Below are 13,615 nucleotides of genomic sequence, written 5' to 3'. Positions count from 1 at the left end.
TTATCAAGGGCATTCTGTCGCATGATCTTCTTCCAACAAACGCATTATTTAATGAAGGTGCTGCAACAAAACCAGTGAAACACAAACTCATACAGGAGCTAGGAAAAAAACTTTCACCTGAAGAATTTCAATTTGAAAAGGTGTTGTCATTGAAAACTGCTGTTGTTGTGGACTATTTGTCACAATTGCAAGTAGTCAAGATTTTATCCATGCAAAACTTCAGGGAGGTCATTCGGACTGTTCTACAGATATCAAAGTCAGTGTGCACCTTGGAAGAACTGCACATTGTCTGACATGTATCTTGAACTACCTGCCAAAAAAAGGTGAGAGAATCAGATGAATGTCTACAAGTGCAACAACTGACCTTGCCTGCATTGACAATTTGACTCCTATAGCTGTGCAACTTGATAAATTCTGGTCAGCAACATTGAACAAGATGAACAAGAGATGTTAACTCGCCAAAACATTGCTGATGCTTCAGTGAACACTGAATTTCCAATTATTGCAAGTAGAATGAGGAGTTGATGCTTGCAGAAACATATGCAAAAGTAAGGGCCATATTGTTCAAGATCTTAACTGCAAATTGGAGGAGGCTGACCTTCGTGTAGTGCCACTTGTTGAGTGGGCTGTTGGAAATAGTTCCAATTGAGTCATTGTACTGTCAAATGACACAGATGTTATTATTGTGCTAATCAGATTTGTTGCAATATTCATAAGTCAAGGACTGTCAGAGTGAAGGATATGTTATGGAATAGGTGTGAAGACACATTGGTGGTCATTATGACTTTAGCGGACTTCCTTGAAGACCGCCAAAGCCACAGGCACCATAAGACCACCAGTGTCGGCAGTCTTCCGCCCACCGTATTACGGGTACTGCTGGATTTCCACCACACTTTGGGCAGAAATCCAGCAGTAGTCGTACTGGCGGGCGGATGCGCTGGGACGGTTCCACCACCGGCCCTACTCCACCAAAAGGACACCGCCCTCCGTATTATGTGAAATAATACAGCTTGCCGTTGTCCTGCTGGCGGGGCGCTGCCAGAGGTGGAAGCGCCCGTTCCCTGCCAGACACTCTCCTCCCTGGACCAGGTAAGTTGATCGTCCAACAGGGGAGGGTGTTGGGTGTGCATGTTTGAGTATGTGTTATCTGCGTGTGTGCATGAATGTGTGTTTGTGTGGTTGTATGCGAGTCTGAATGTAGAACTGAGTGCGTGTATGCATGTAAGTGTGTATGCGTGTGTGTATGAGAGTATGAGTGTTGTGGTGAATGCGTATTTGTCTGCATGTGAGTATGCATGTTTGTCTGCGTGTGAGTATGCATGTTTGGAGGGGTGTGAGTATGCGTGCTTGGATGGATGTGAGTATGCGTGGTTGAATGTGTGTATGAGTGCTGAGGTGGATGAGAGTATGGATGCGTGTGAGTGAATGCGTGTATGTAAGTGTCGGGGAATGAGTGTATGTGTGGTGCGTATGGGTGTCTGTGTACGTGTGCATGTATGCGGGGAGGGGGCACTGTGTCCGGTGGAGGGTGCTGTGTCCGGAGGGAGGGGGGGTTTAGTGCTTGCTGGGGGGGCGAGTCGTCTACCGGTGACAGGGAAGACAGAGGCTAACCCGCCACACTCATAATGTGGAGGTCTTCACCGCCAGCCTGTTGGCGGTGAAACTGCCACCTTTGCCCTGGCGGTCAGGAGACAGCCAGGGTCACAATGACTCCCTTAGTTCTGCTTCATATTCTGTACAAGGAACTTGACTCAGAGATGCCCAGTGTTCTTATCAAGGCACATATTCTAATGGCTGATGACACTATGAGCAAAACTGAAACATAGTTTAGAGCTTTAACTGCTGAACCTGTGAAGTTTCTAAAAGGATTTGCTAAGACAGAAGAAGAATGTGACTTTAAAGACATAGAAAAATACCTTGTGCATGTGTGGAAAATGAGTTCTGACTGTCACACATCTGACAATCTTGAGTACAGTGAGTTCAAGAGATCAGTCACGCTAAGTGCCCTTCCACCAATGCCATATTCTGTGTGTGGACACATTAAAAGAGCATTCTACTTGATCAGAAAATGTGTAAATGTTTTGCATCATGCATATGTAGAGAAAGGTCAGTGTGAATTTGGTTGGGAAGATATTGATGGGGTGCTAAAGCCTATGAAATTTCTAAAGCCTCTACCCACAGAACTTACATGTGCATGTACTTACGAAACCTGTGCCACAAAAAGATGTGCCTGTCTGTATGCTCTTCTCAAATGTTCAACATTCTGAAAATGTACCACAAGCAATTGCCGAAACAAATAAATAAGATAAACAATGAAAATGTGTTTAAAACAGGAGTGATACTTTTTTTTCATATTCAGATCATAAATATTGTGTGGTGTATACATAAACTGATTAAAAACCATTATTATTTGTTTAATTTTTATATGTGTCTCTTCTTCCTCTATTATAGCTGCCACTTTAAAAAATGTAAAAAGGGTTTCTTTGAGGAGTTATTTTCTTTCTCTATAAGACTATATGACCCCCAAAACCTCTAGTTTAACACCAAAATGAAGTATATAGGTCTCATGGTTCCTGAAATAATACATCATCACTGTAAAACATTCGCCATTTTTAAAAATGGCGTCCAGAAAAATTTGGCCCGGATCAGCAATATTTACCCAACTTAAATTACTTCTCTAATGATCCAAAAACCAAAATAAAAAATTAAAATCTCTGGAAAACAATGTTTACAGAGGTATATCAGTGGGCTGAGATTATTAATGAAATGTTGTGATCATAGGTAAATATTTTATTTCACCTACACACCTTGTTCTTCATCATCATTTGGGAAAGCCTTCAAATACATGTGTTCAGGATGTATTCTATATAAAACATACTGTTTTTTTGTTGAATAGATTTGAATCTTACATTGCAATAAAAAGCTACACTATATATATATGATACACATTACAGTTGACTTGCATCTCACTGCACTAAAGGCACTATCAGGTGGGCAGGGGGCAGGAATGCTTTTAAATTAATGTTTGAAAAGATCACTTTTAATTAAAACTTCACAATGCAGTTATCAAATCCGAAGTACTAAAGTGTGCATCACTATGTTAAAAAAAAATCATCATAAATTAACATGTTTTTTTTTTTACATGACTTATATGTCAAAAGTTTTCAGGGCTCAGCTTGTGCACAGGGTCTTAGAGAGAAAGCCAGACTCTTAGCTCAGGTCTGGCTTGGCTCTTCCTGTTCAATTGTTGGCTTGCCTACCTCTAATAACTGGGCGTCACTTTGGCTGGGAGGGCGACCTTTTAGCACGGTGAGCTGCATGACCTAAATCATGAACCACATGAATTGCAGCAATCACACAAAAAAAGGAAGGGCCTCTGCTGGCTTAAGGGGCAGTGCACTACAAAGACTACAAAAAAGCTCTGTCATTTTCTTCTGGGTGATCCACAAACTGCTCTCCTCGCTTAAGGGGAGGGAAAGAATAGCAAAGCAGACATGTGCAGAGCATATGCTGTGATGGAAGGAGCCATAGGAATAGTAACATCATAAGTTGACTGGGAAGAGAACAATGGGTTGAGGGACCTCGGGTGGAATTTTTGATTACTTGGCACCATGAACACAAGCATTAAATCCCAACTAAACTGTAAGAAAACTGCCACCCGAGTAACAAATTACCACGGAGAGGTCATCAATGCTACCCTTCCATGGCTGCTAAAATGAGAGCATGGGGGCCACAGTGCCTAAAAAAAGGTGTATGAGTGATGATGGAATGGATGAGGGAGAAGTCAAAGCGGTGGTGCAATGGCAGGAGCATGAGGTGAGGGGGTGTTTAAAAGATAAGCACTGTCATAGTCAATAGGTGCTTCTTACACAAGGTATTGGCTTTGTCAATGTTTTAGCCATGGTGCAGAGCAGCAAAACTGAAAGTTTTTATTAAAAAAACGTTGCAACGGTGCTAGCACTGGCCGCTTCATAGTGCTTTTTTTTTTTAACTGCCAACACAACACGTTCGTTTTTGCAGGATAGGAGGGTAGAACAGGGCCAGCAACAAAGCGGGACGGGGCAGGAGGGGGCAAATAACAACACAAGACCGGATGGGATGGGGCAAGCAACAACGTGGGATGGGGATGGACAGGGTGAGCAACAACACAGGATTGGGCAGGAGGATCGGAAGCCAAAGGAGGGTGGAAGGGGTAAAGCAACAGTGCGAGATAGGGATGAAAGGCGCAAGCACCCACACAGGGTGGGATGGGCCAAGCTACAATGCGGGATGGAGTTGGATAGTGCAAGCAGCATCAGAGGACTGGCTGGCAGGTGCCAAGCAACCACACAGAACAGGGAGTGAGGAGGCAAGCAATGGAATGTAGTGGAACAGGAGGGGGCAAGCAAAGGTATGGAGCTGGCTGGGGGGGCAAGCAAGATCACAGCGAGGGGAGGAAGGATGGGAGTGGACAAGCAATAAATAATGGGGCGGTAGTGGCCAAGTAACAAGACAGGACAGGCTAATGTAGGGATCAGGATGGAAGGGGGTAAGCAACAAGACAGAGAGGATGGGGAGACAGGCAGCAACATGAAGAGGGATACAAGGGTGAGAGTGGGCAAGTTACACCGTGGCTCGGGACAGGGTGGTTGGAGGGGGCAAGCAACAATATGGAGAGAAATGGGAGGGGGCAAGCAGCAACACGCAACATGGAGCGGGACAAGAGGGGTATAGCCACAACATGGAGAGGGACAGGATGGTGGGAGATGGTGACAAACAACATGGAGAGGGAGTAAAGGGTGGGATGGGGCAAGCAACAACACAGAGAGCAGTCGGAGAGAGCAAGCAGGAGAGGGACTGGGGTACAAGCACATGAGGGTGATGGTATGCATTCTTATGGAGGGCTTCAACTAAAAGAATAAAGACGCGCCAAACAGGTAAGTAGTGTAAGGACACAAGTCCTTGGGGCATGGTGCAGGTGAGCGACAAACACAAAAAAGGAAGTGAAACTAGCATGTGCTGACCAAAGAGAAGCAAGGAAATAAGAGTGATGATGAGGCCAAGCAATGGTAAGCAACAGGAGGGCTCTAAGCCCACTCTAAACCAACAAAATGTCTTGCAAGCAACAGTGCATGTGCAATCTCATGCAAGACCTAAAAAGAGCAAACAAATTCCAGGTGAGGGTGCCAGAACCAATTCAGCGATCCGCTGGGAGAGCAGGAGTTACTGGGACGAACCATGTGGTTGAGGCATTTTACTTCTGATGTGTTAGGGCCCAGCCTACTATGGATTCTGAGCAACTGGGTCAAGTACACCGTCTACACTTGACTCTCAGTAGTAACATTGTATCCACATATTGCTTCGAGGGAACTAAGGAGTGAACACAGACTCACAACTCAGAATGCACATAGCAGCAGCAATAAATCATTGTACAACCAAGAACTCACTTTTAGGAAAAAAGAAAAGTACTTTATTTCTACCAACACAACCCAACATGGTATTCTAGCCAGCATTTTCTCCCAGGACCGAGTGGTCTGATTCCAGTCTTACCGGCACCTGCAGTTCAGAGGGTCTGGAGTTCCTGAGCTTGCCTCCTCTATGGGCATGGAAGCGGCAGCAGCTGGTCTAGATGAGTTCACTGCATTCAACCCAGGCGGACAGCACTCACTGATCCCCAAGCTCCTTCACATGCCATTGTTCTCCTGCAGCAACCGGAAGTTCCTCACAGTTCCTTGTCACAGGGACTTTTCTTGGTCCCTCCCACAACAGGGTGAAGATAATGAAAGGTTCCCAATGCTGATCTCTCATCTGGGGGTAGATGCTTGGGGGGGGGGGGTCCCACAGTGGCATGACCACCCCAAAGATCCTCTGGGACAGAACACACTTCTGGCTAGGTCTGGTGCCCACTCTGGCATACGGGGTCACTGTGTTCCTACTGTCCACTACTGCACTGAATCACACAGCACAGCAGATGTCTTCACTGCAGCCCCTCCTGCTATAAGGGTTGGCGATTCTCAGCTCCATTCAGCTTTGGACCGATCGGCACAGCATTCCACCACCTTCATCTACTGCAGCCCCTCTTGGCATATGATGTTTCCAGTCCTTAGCTGCACATGGGTTTCTACACAATTGCCACAGTGTTCACCAGAGCTCACTTCACGGTGGCCCTCTCCTGGCCTTCAAGGGTCACCGACTTTGTCCTGCCCATAGGCAATGACCTGATTGGTGCAGCAGCAGTAATTTCTTCCCACCTCACAATGGGAATGCACTTAACAGAATCCCCCACTGGACCTCGCTCGCTCCAGCGCTCTCCTCTTCCTCATAGGTCATACTGGTCTTGTCAAACAGGCAGGCAATGGTGCTCCTGGCTCTAAGGGCAGGTGGTCTTGTATTCCCTGAGTTTATCACCCAACAGGAAGACCAGCAGGCCTTGCTCTGCAGTCCTGGTCACAGGCAGACGTCTTGCAGAACTTCCCCTCCTCACACAGCCCGTATGGCTTCTTGGCAGATGACAATTTATGGGGTCTCAAACTCCCCTTCTTGTAGTCTATTTCCAGGCACCAAATGTTATTTGGGGTCTGAGTCTTAGAAGTGCCTACTCCTCTGCCCTCTTCTTTCCCTTGAAAGCAGTCTGTCACAGCATGAGTGACTCCAATGTTGATAGCCTCACAGCACAGTCCATGTGATTGACCAAAGTTCACACCTGGATGCCAGTCACTGTCATATGTGTATCAGAAGGTTAGCCAAGGTCCCCAGTCCTACTCTTTATGAATCTCTTATTAGTCCCATCTCCTTCCTGAGATGTGCCCAGGCCCCTTCCTTGTGACCTCTCGCTGAATTAAAGAGCATCCTTTAAATTGTGGAGAGAAAGCCTGGTTCTCCCCTCTGCCTCGTGTGTCCCACCCAGGTTACAAGAATGCAGCAATACACAAATCTGTCTGGAGTGATTTCTCTACCTCCACTCCATGTTTCACCATGCAGGCCTGGGTCTCCCAATATGAAACCCATAGTCTACCATGCATTATACCATTCAGGGGGACACATACACTGAATGCATGTATACAGCATACACACACACTGCACAGCACTGTATCCTTCCTGTACTGTAACACATATGGAACCAGCACAGGCATTTAATATGCACACTCTGCACAGCACTACATCCTTCATGTATTGTACCACTCACTAACACACCGTCCAGCACAGGCATCCATCATGTATGCACTGCAGAGTACTGCATTATCCCTGTATTGCATCACTCACAGGTAGACATACACCCAGAGCATATACACTACTCAAGCCCATGTTGGCCAAGGATGAGTTAAGCTTACAGTAGGAGGACTTTAAAATGAGTGAGCCAGTAGAGGTCACCTCAGTAAAATAGGTTAAAAAGGACGTGCTCACTCATACTGATCCCTACAAGGTATGTTGCCATCACTGTGCTCATGCTGTTTAACTCCTCTTAAAGACGGTAGCCTTCTACCACTATGAGGATAGTGCTTTGTGTGCCTCTCTAAAGACCGCAATCCAGGAGACAGGTCTATGCTATGTGAGCCCTGGTCAAGCTGCAACCACAATCCTAGTCAGGGTAAGGCACAAGCAAATCCAAATTAATCTGTGCTCAACCTCCTGGTAGCTTGGCACAGGCAGTCAGTCTTAACTTAGAGGCAATGTGTAAAGTATATGTAAAACAGTGAAAACACCACACAAAAAGATCCCACAGCAGTAGAAAAACAGAGCTTAATGTATTAAATAAAACAAGACCAATGCAACAAAAATCCAATCTGTAGAACCAGAGTTATGATTTTTTAAAGATTAAACTGTAACATAGTGCCCAAAAGCAGAAAGCACCAACCACCGCTATCTGGTTGCGCTGGACCAGGTCAAAGTCCAAGGTTCAGGCCGACCACAATGGTGTGAGGGACAGATAAAGTCCCAGATTAGTTTTGTTGAAGTTTTATCTTCTCACGTTTTGTGGCAAGAGTCCGTCTGCCTTGGAGATGGTTGAGAGGAGCAAGGAGGGCATTGTGGGTGGCAGTTGGGGTGGTGAGAAGAGAGAGCAGGCCGGGTGTCACTGACGGGCAGGCTGGAGCTTCACACTGGCGCTCCCCTCCATGCTGTCAATGCTGCTATGCGAAGAAACAGGCTGGTGGCAGCGCACAATGAATTGTAGTGCGAGTGGTGCAGTTCTGTTAGCAATCTATCCTGTTTACGTTTGTGAAGAGCCCAAAAGCTTGATTTCAAGAGCGTGTGAGCCACACCAGGGGTCCAGGACCTGAGAGGTACCACTTGGGGGTCAGGAACTTGCTGAAGACGGGTCAAGGAGATGTTGGGGAGCCTTTTATGTCCCTGAGGCTCAGATCAGGAGGCCAGCAGACTAGCCCTTTGAACTACTCTTGGGTCCTTGATTCAAGCTGAAGGTGCAGGGCCAGTTCTCCTTCCTCAGACAAGAGGGCAGCAGGTCAGCACAGCAGGGAGTTCAGCTCCTTCAGAGCAGCAGTCCAGCAGGGTGGCAGTCCTTTCTCCTGAATAAGAGTATCCCCAGATCCAGAAGTCTATTAAAGTTGTGGTGTTTGAGGTCCTCTTATACACAGTTGTGCCTCTGAACTGAGGAGAAGCTTCTAGAGGCATGCCTTTAAAGTGCACAGATGACCCGCCTTACTAGCCCCAGTTCCAGACTAACTACAGAGGGTATGCAGCCCTTTGTGTAGAAACAGGACACAACCTATTCAGGTGTACCTGAGGCTGGGCCCAGCTCCTCCCTCCTATCCTGCCAGTAATGGCCCATCCAGTCACACCTAAGCTCTCATTATGTGTGGCTGTCTAGGAGGCATATACAAAGCCTAACTGCCAACTACACCTAGTCATATGCCCATAGACAGGCTGCAAGCACCAGGTGGTTAAGGTGCCAAAATGGCCTTTTCAGAATTTTAGAATTTCAATTTGGAATCTGACCTTACCATAAGTTAGGATTTTATATTATGATTCCAGAGACACTAAACAAGAACTGGTTATCTCTTCCCATTTGGATATTACACTTATAAAATGTATTAAGGCAACTCCAATGTTATCCTACGGGAAAGATAGGCCTTGCAGTATTGAAAAAGTAATTTCTGAGTTTTTCACTACCAGGACACGTAAACCCTAAGGGTATATGCCTAACTTTTTAAATACACTGCACCCTGCCATTGGTGGCTGTCCAGGGCCTAACCTAGAGGTGACATATGTATTAATAAGCATTTTCAATGCAATGGGTCTCGCATTTGCTCGAGTTAGAGCTTTTAGCGTTGTAAAGAAAAAAAAGAACGCAGCAGGATTGCACTATGTAAAATGCAGCAGGATCGCGCTGCGTGGAAATTAAACAGATAAAGTAGTCCGGACCCCAGGCTGAAAACATTGAGCCTCGTATGTTTTTAGTAGTTTACCGGTGCTGTGTAGGTGGGCTAAACACTGGAAAAGGCATGACTTATGCATGCCTTTCACAAATGAAAGCAAGCATATTTTGAAAGGCAAGCCCACGAACCATTGTAAGTGACTGACGTGACATGGGCGTGGTTTGAAGCCCAAAGAGAGATTACAGAATGGACGGAGCGCTTTGCGCTCCCCATAAAAAAGAAGGTATGGACTTGGCAAAAGGTTTATCTTGCAAGGTCGACATGTCAAGTTACAACTGCATATACAGGCTCTGCAATGGCAGGCCTGAGACATTTTTAAAGGGCTACTTAGGTTGGTGGCATAATTAGTGCTGCAGGCCCACTGGTAGCATTTAACTTACCTGCCCTAGGCAAATGTAGTGCACTGTACCAGTGACTTATAATTAAATTAAATATGCCAATTGGGTAAAAGCAAATGTTACCATAGTTTAAGCAGAAGGCACAAGCACTTTAGCACTGGCTAGCAATGGTACAGTGCACAGAGTCCTAAGGCCAGCAAAAACAAAGTCAGCAAAAACAGGTCTAAAGACAAATAGAGGAAACTATGCTAAGAATGCAATGTCGAACATGCCCCCCCCCCCCCAGCTGAAAGTGGGAAGAACTACCCAACCCTCTGGGAGTTCTCTTCACTAGGCCTGGGCATAGAACTCCACTCCACTGGTGGAGTTTGTTGAATTTAGGCACTTCGCACTATGTGGAGTAGCGGAGAGTTCCAAATTCTGTACTTTGGCGTGAAGAGTGGGTTTTGGTTCTCTCTTGAGAACACGACAATGCTCCCGGGCCGCTAGCGAGCATGCGCAAGACTTCATGTTTGCTTGCGTTGCTTCCAGACGCACTGTCAGCCAATACAGGGCCGCTTTCGAGCACAAACTCACTTCTGAAGTACATTTTCTACTCGAGAGCCACTAAATCTAGTCAAAAAGAGATTTTGACTAGATTTTCTCCTCCAATTGATCCTGCAATTTGTTTTTCTGATTGAGAAGCCTTTTAATTGTTTTCAAACAAGGTGGAAGTGTGTCAGAGACTCCAACTTCCTATTCCTGTCCAGCAGGCTCCTCCCAGTGCTTTGTTCATCTCCTGGTCACTTTTCACTTGGATTTCAAGATGGAAGGATCACTCTCTTTGTCTCCTGGATATACTTTTCGATAAGGAATTTGTTTTTGTTGAATCACACAGGGAAGTAAAACAACTATTGAATAAGGGTTTTGTGTTTGTTTTCTTCGGCATGCACCAGTATTTTTTTGTACCTTAATTTGATATTTGATTTTAAAATGTTATAGTGTTGGGTGGGTCGGAGTTTAAGTATGGCCCTAGTTATTATTTATTTTGCATTTCAATGGTTTTTCACATTTTGTAAAGGAACATTGTCGCACAGCTCAGTACCTTTTCTACATGTTTATAACATTTGCAATATTATTTCAGTATGTGGCCTAGATTTCCAAAGGGCCATTTAGCCAGTACACCCAGTACTAGTAGTCATCAGCGCATTAAATAAATGTTTCAGTGGTATATGTTTTTAAAACTTCATTTAGGGCAAGGATGGAATTGGATTAAATTTAAAACGTTGGCTATTCTTTGCCTTTCATTTTTTTGCCAAAAGTATATATATTGTGGGTTCATAATATTTGATGACACAGGAGGATGTTGTTTGACCATGTGGCTGGCAGCCATTTTGAGCATGCAGCCAGTGTCCCTTTGCCATAGGCTTGTGTGTGTTCTTCTCTGTTCTGCTTGCTGTAGTTGTTTAACCATGTGACTGGCATCCATTTTCTGCATGCAGCCAGTGTCCCTTTACCATAAGCTTGCATGTAGTCTTTGTTTGCCATGCCTCCTTGTTCCTTGTTGTTTTATCATGTGGTTGGCAGCCATTTTGTGCATGCAGCCAGAGTACTTTTGCTACAGGCTTGCATGTGTTCTTTGTTTGCCATGCCTCATTGCTGTTTGTTGGCCATGTGGCTGGCTGGCAGCCATTTTGTCCATCCAGCCAGTGCCCCTTGCCATAGGCTTGCATGTGGTCTTTGTTTGCCATGCCTCCTTGCTCCTTGTTGCTTGACCATGTGGCTGGCAGCCATTTTGTCCATCCAGCCAGTGTCTCTTGCCAAAGGCTTGCATGTGTTCTTTGTTCTCAATGTGTCATTTGCAGTTGTTGTTTGACCATGACCATGTGGCCGGTATCCATTTTGTGCATGCAGCAAGGGTCCCTTTGCCATAGGCTTGCATGTGTTATTCTTTGTTCTCCTTGTTGTTGTTGTTTGACCATGTGGCTGGCAGCAATTTTGTCCACCCAGCCAGCGTCCCTTTGCCATAGGCTTGCATGTGTTCTGTGTTTGTCATGCCTCCTTGCTCCTTGTTGTTGCTGTTTTACCAAGTGGCTGACTGGCAGACATTTTGTCCATCTTGCCAGTGTCCCTTGCCATAGGCTTGCATGTGGTCTTTGTTTGCCATGCCTCCTTGCTGTTTGACCATGTGGCTGGCTGGCAGCCATTTTGTCCATCCAGCCAGTGTCCCTTGTCATAGGCTTGCATGTGTTCTTTGTTCTCCATGCCTCCTCCGTGTTGTTTGACCATGTGGCTGGCTAGCAGCCATTTTGTGCGTGCAGCCAGAGTGTCTTTGACATAGGCTTACATACAAACATTTTTAATTATTAATTATTTGTTTTTTTTATTTCTATTTTAATTTTTTTCTGTTTTGATTTTTACATTTTTATTTTTAATTAAAATGTTTCACACCATTTTAATTTCATTTTTAAATTACTTTTTCTTTTAATTTTTATATTTTAGTTTTTGTATTTATTCAATTATTTTTACGTTTTTTTTATTTTTTATTTGAATTTTCAAATTTCTTTTTCATTAGATTTTTTCTATTTTATTATTCTTTTTTTTAAAAAATTTATTTGCATTTTAATGTAATTCTGCATTTTGCCTTGATCCATCCATCCAATCCATTCATCCATCCATCCATCCATCAAAAACGCACAGCTGCACTACAGCATTCTATTTTAACACAAGCTTTATTCAGTCGTAAACCATCAAAGAACTACAGCATTCAGTTTCTTAGGTGTAATTCCATTTCCTCCAAGACACCCTGGCTGCAGAGCACAGCAGACAAATCAACTGTATAATTCATTTTGTTAATGATTATTCCATTTCCTGTGGACCACCTTGCTGCTATAGGTTATTTAATGGATTATTCCCTTTACCAATGCACCTCTCTCTCACTACCCCAGGTGTCTCCTTTAAAAAAGATGGAGATAAAGCAAAGAGCTTTATCTACCTGTTGTGCTGTCTGATTTGAAATATTTTTTTTATGGTGTGGTTTGCCTTTACAATGTTTGATTAAACATTTGTATTACATAAGTAACCAACTGCACTAAGATTGCATTTCTCTGTACCATTTTCAACCTGCAACAATGCCATGTTTCACTAAGTACGTTTTCTTGCTTGGTTGTTTTTAGGTGCACAATGCGCAGTACTGCCAAAGAGAAGGCCATACAGTTACTTTGGTCCACAGGCACCAAACTCTTTAGCTTGTGCATCTTAGTGATACTGCCAACCTAGAGCTTAAGATGGCCCCAAAGAAAGTTGCTCCCAAGAAAGTGGCCAGCAAGAACAAGCAGCTTTCCACCAGTGGTGTGCCAACCGCAACCGTTTTCAGGAGCCATGTGCCTGCCACACCTGCTTCCAGGGAGAGACCTGGGAGCAGCTCTATTGCATCAACAGCACCACCCCAACCAAAGCCCAATACCATGTCTGACAGTGACACAGCCACTGCAATAATGGGGACGCCAACGAGCAGTGATGCTGAATTAGATTTGTCACTTTTGCAAAGTAGGACTCAATCGTTTCAGGAAACAGAGCAAAGTGAACAGCAGCCGCAGCCAGATCTTCCTGAAGTTGGAGCAGAGCAGGAGGTAGAGCGCCCTGCTGAGCAAGAACCTCTTCTTTTAGAACCAATGGCACCCAGATCTCCAGCAAGAAAAGGGAAGGGTTCTACTCCACGATCTTCTCCAAACACCACTTCTGATGACAATGATAGGGACATGGAATGGACCCCGGCAGAGTCCGGGAGATGCCAGGAGAGGCAAAGGAAAAGAAAAGTTCCAGAAAGCCTTAGAATCATGGAAAGAGATGATGATGAGGAGGATGATGATGAGCCAGTCATTGTGGAAGCTGGCACAGAGGAGTCTGACCTTATTGTCCAAC

Source organism: Pleurodeles waltl, chromosome 7, assembly GCF_031143425.1.
Source record: "Pleurodeles waltl isolate 20211129_DDA chromosome 7, aPleWal1.hap1.20221129, whole genome shotgun sequence".
Classification (NCBI taxonomy): Eukaryota; Metazoa; Chordata; class Amphibia; order Caudata; family Salamandridae; genus Pleurodeles; species Pleurodeles waltl.
The sequence above is the reverse complement of the archived record's forward strand: the minus strand, read 5'-3'. Positions refer to the sequence as shown.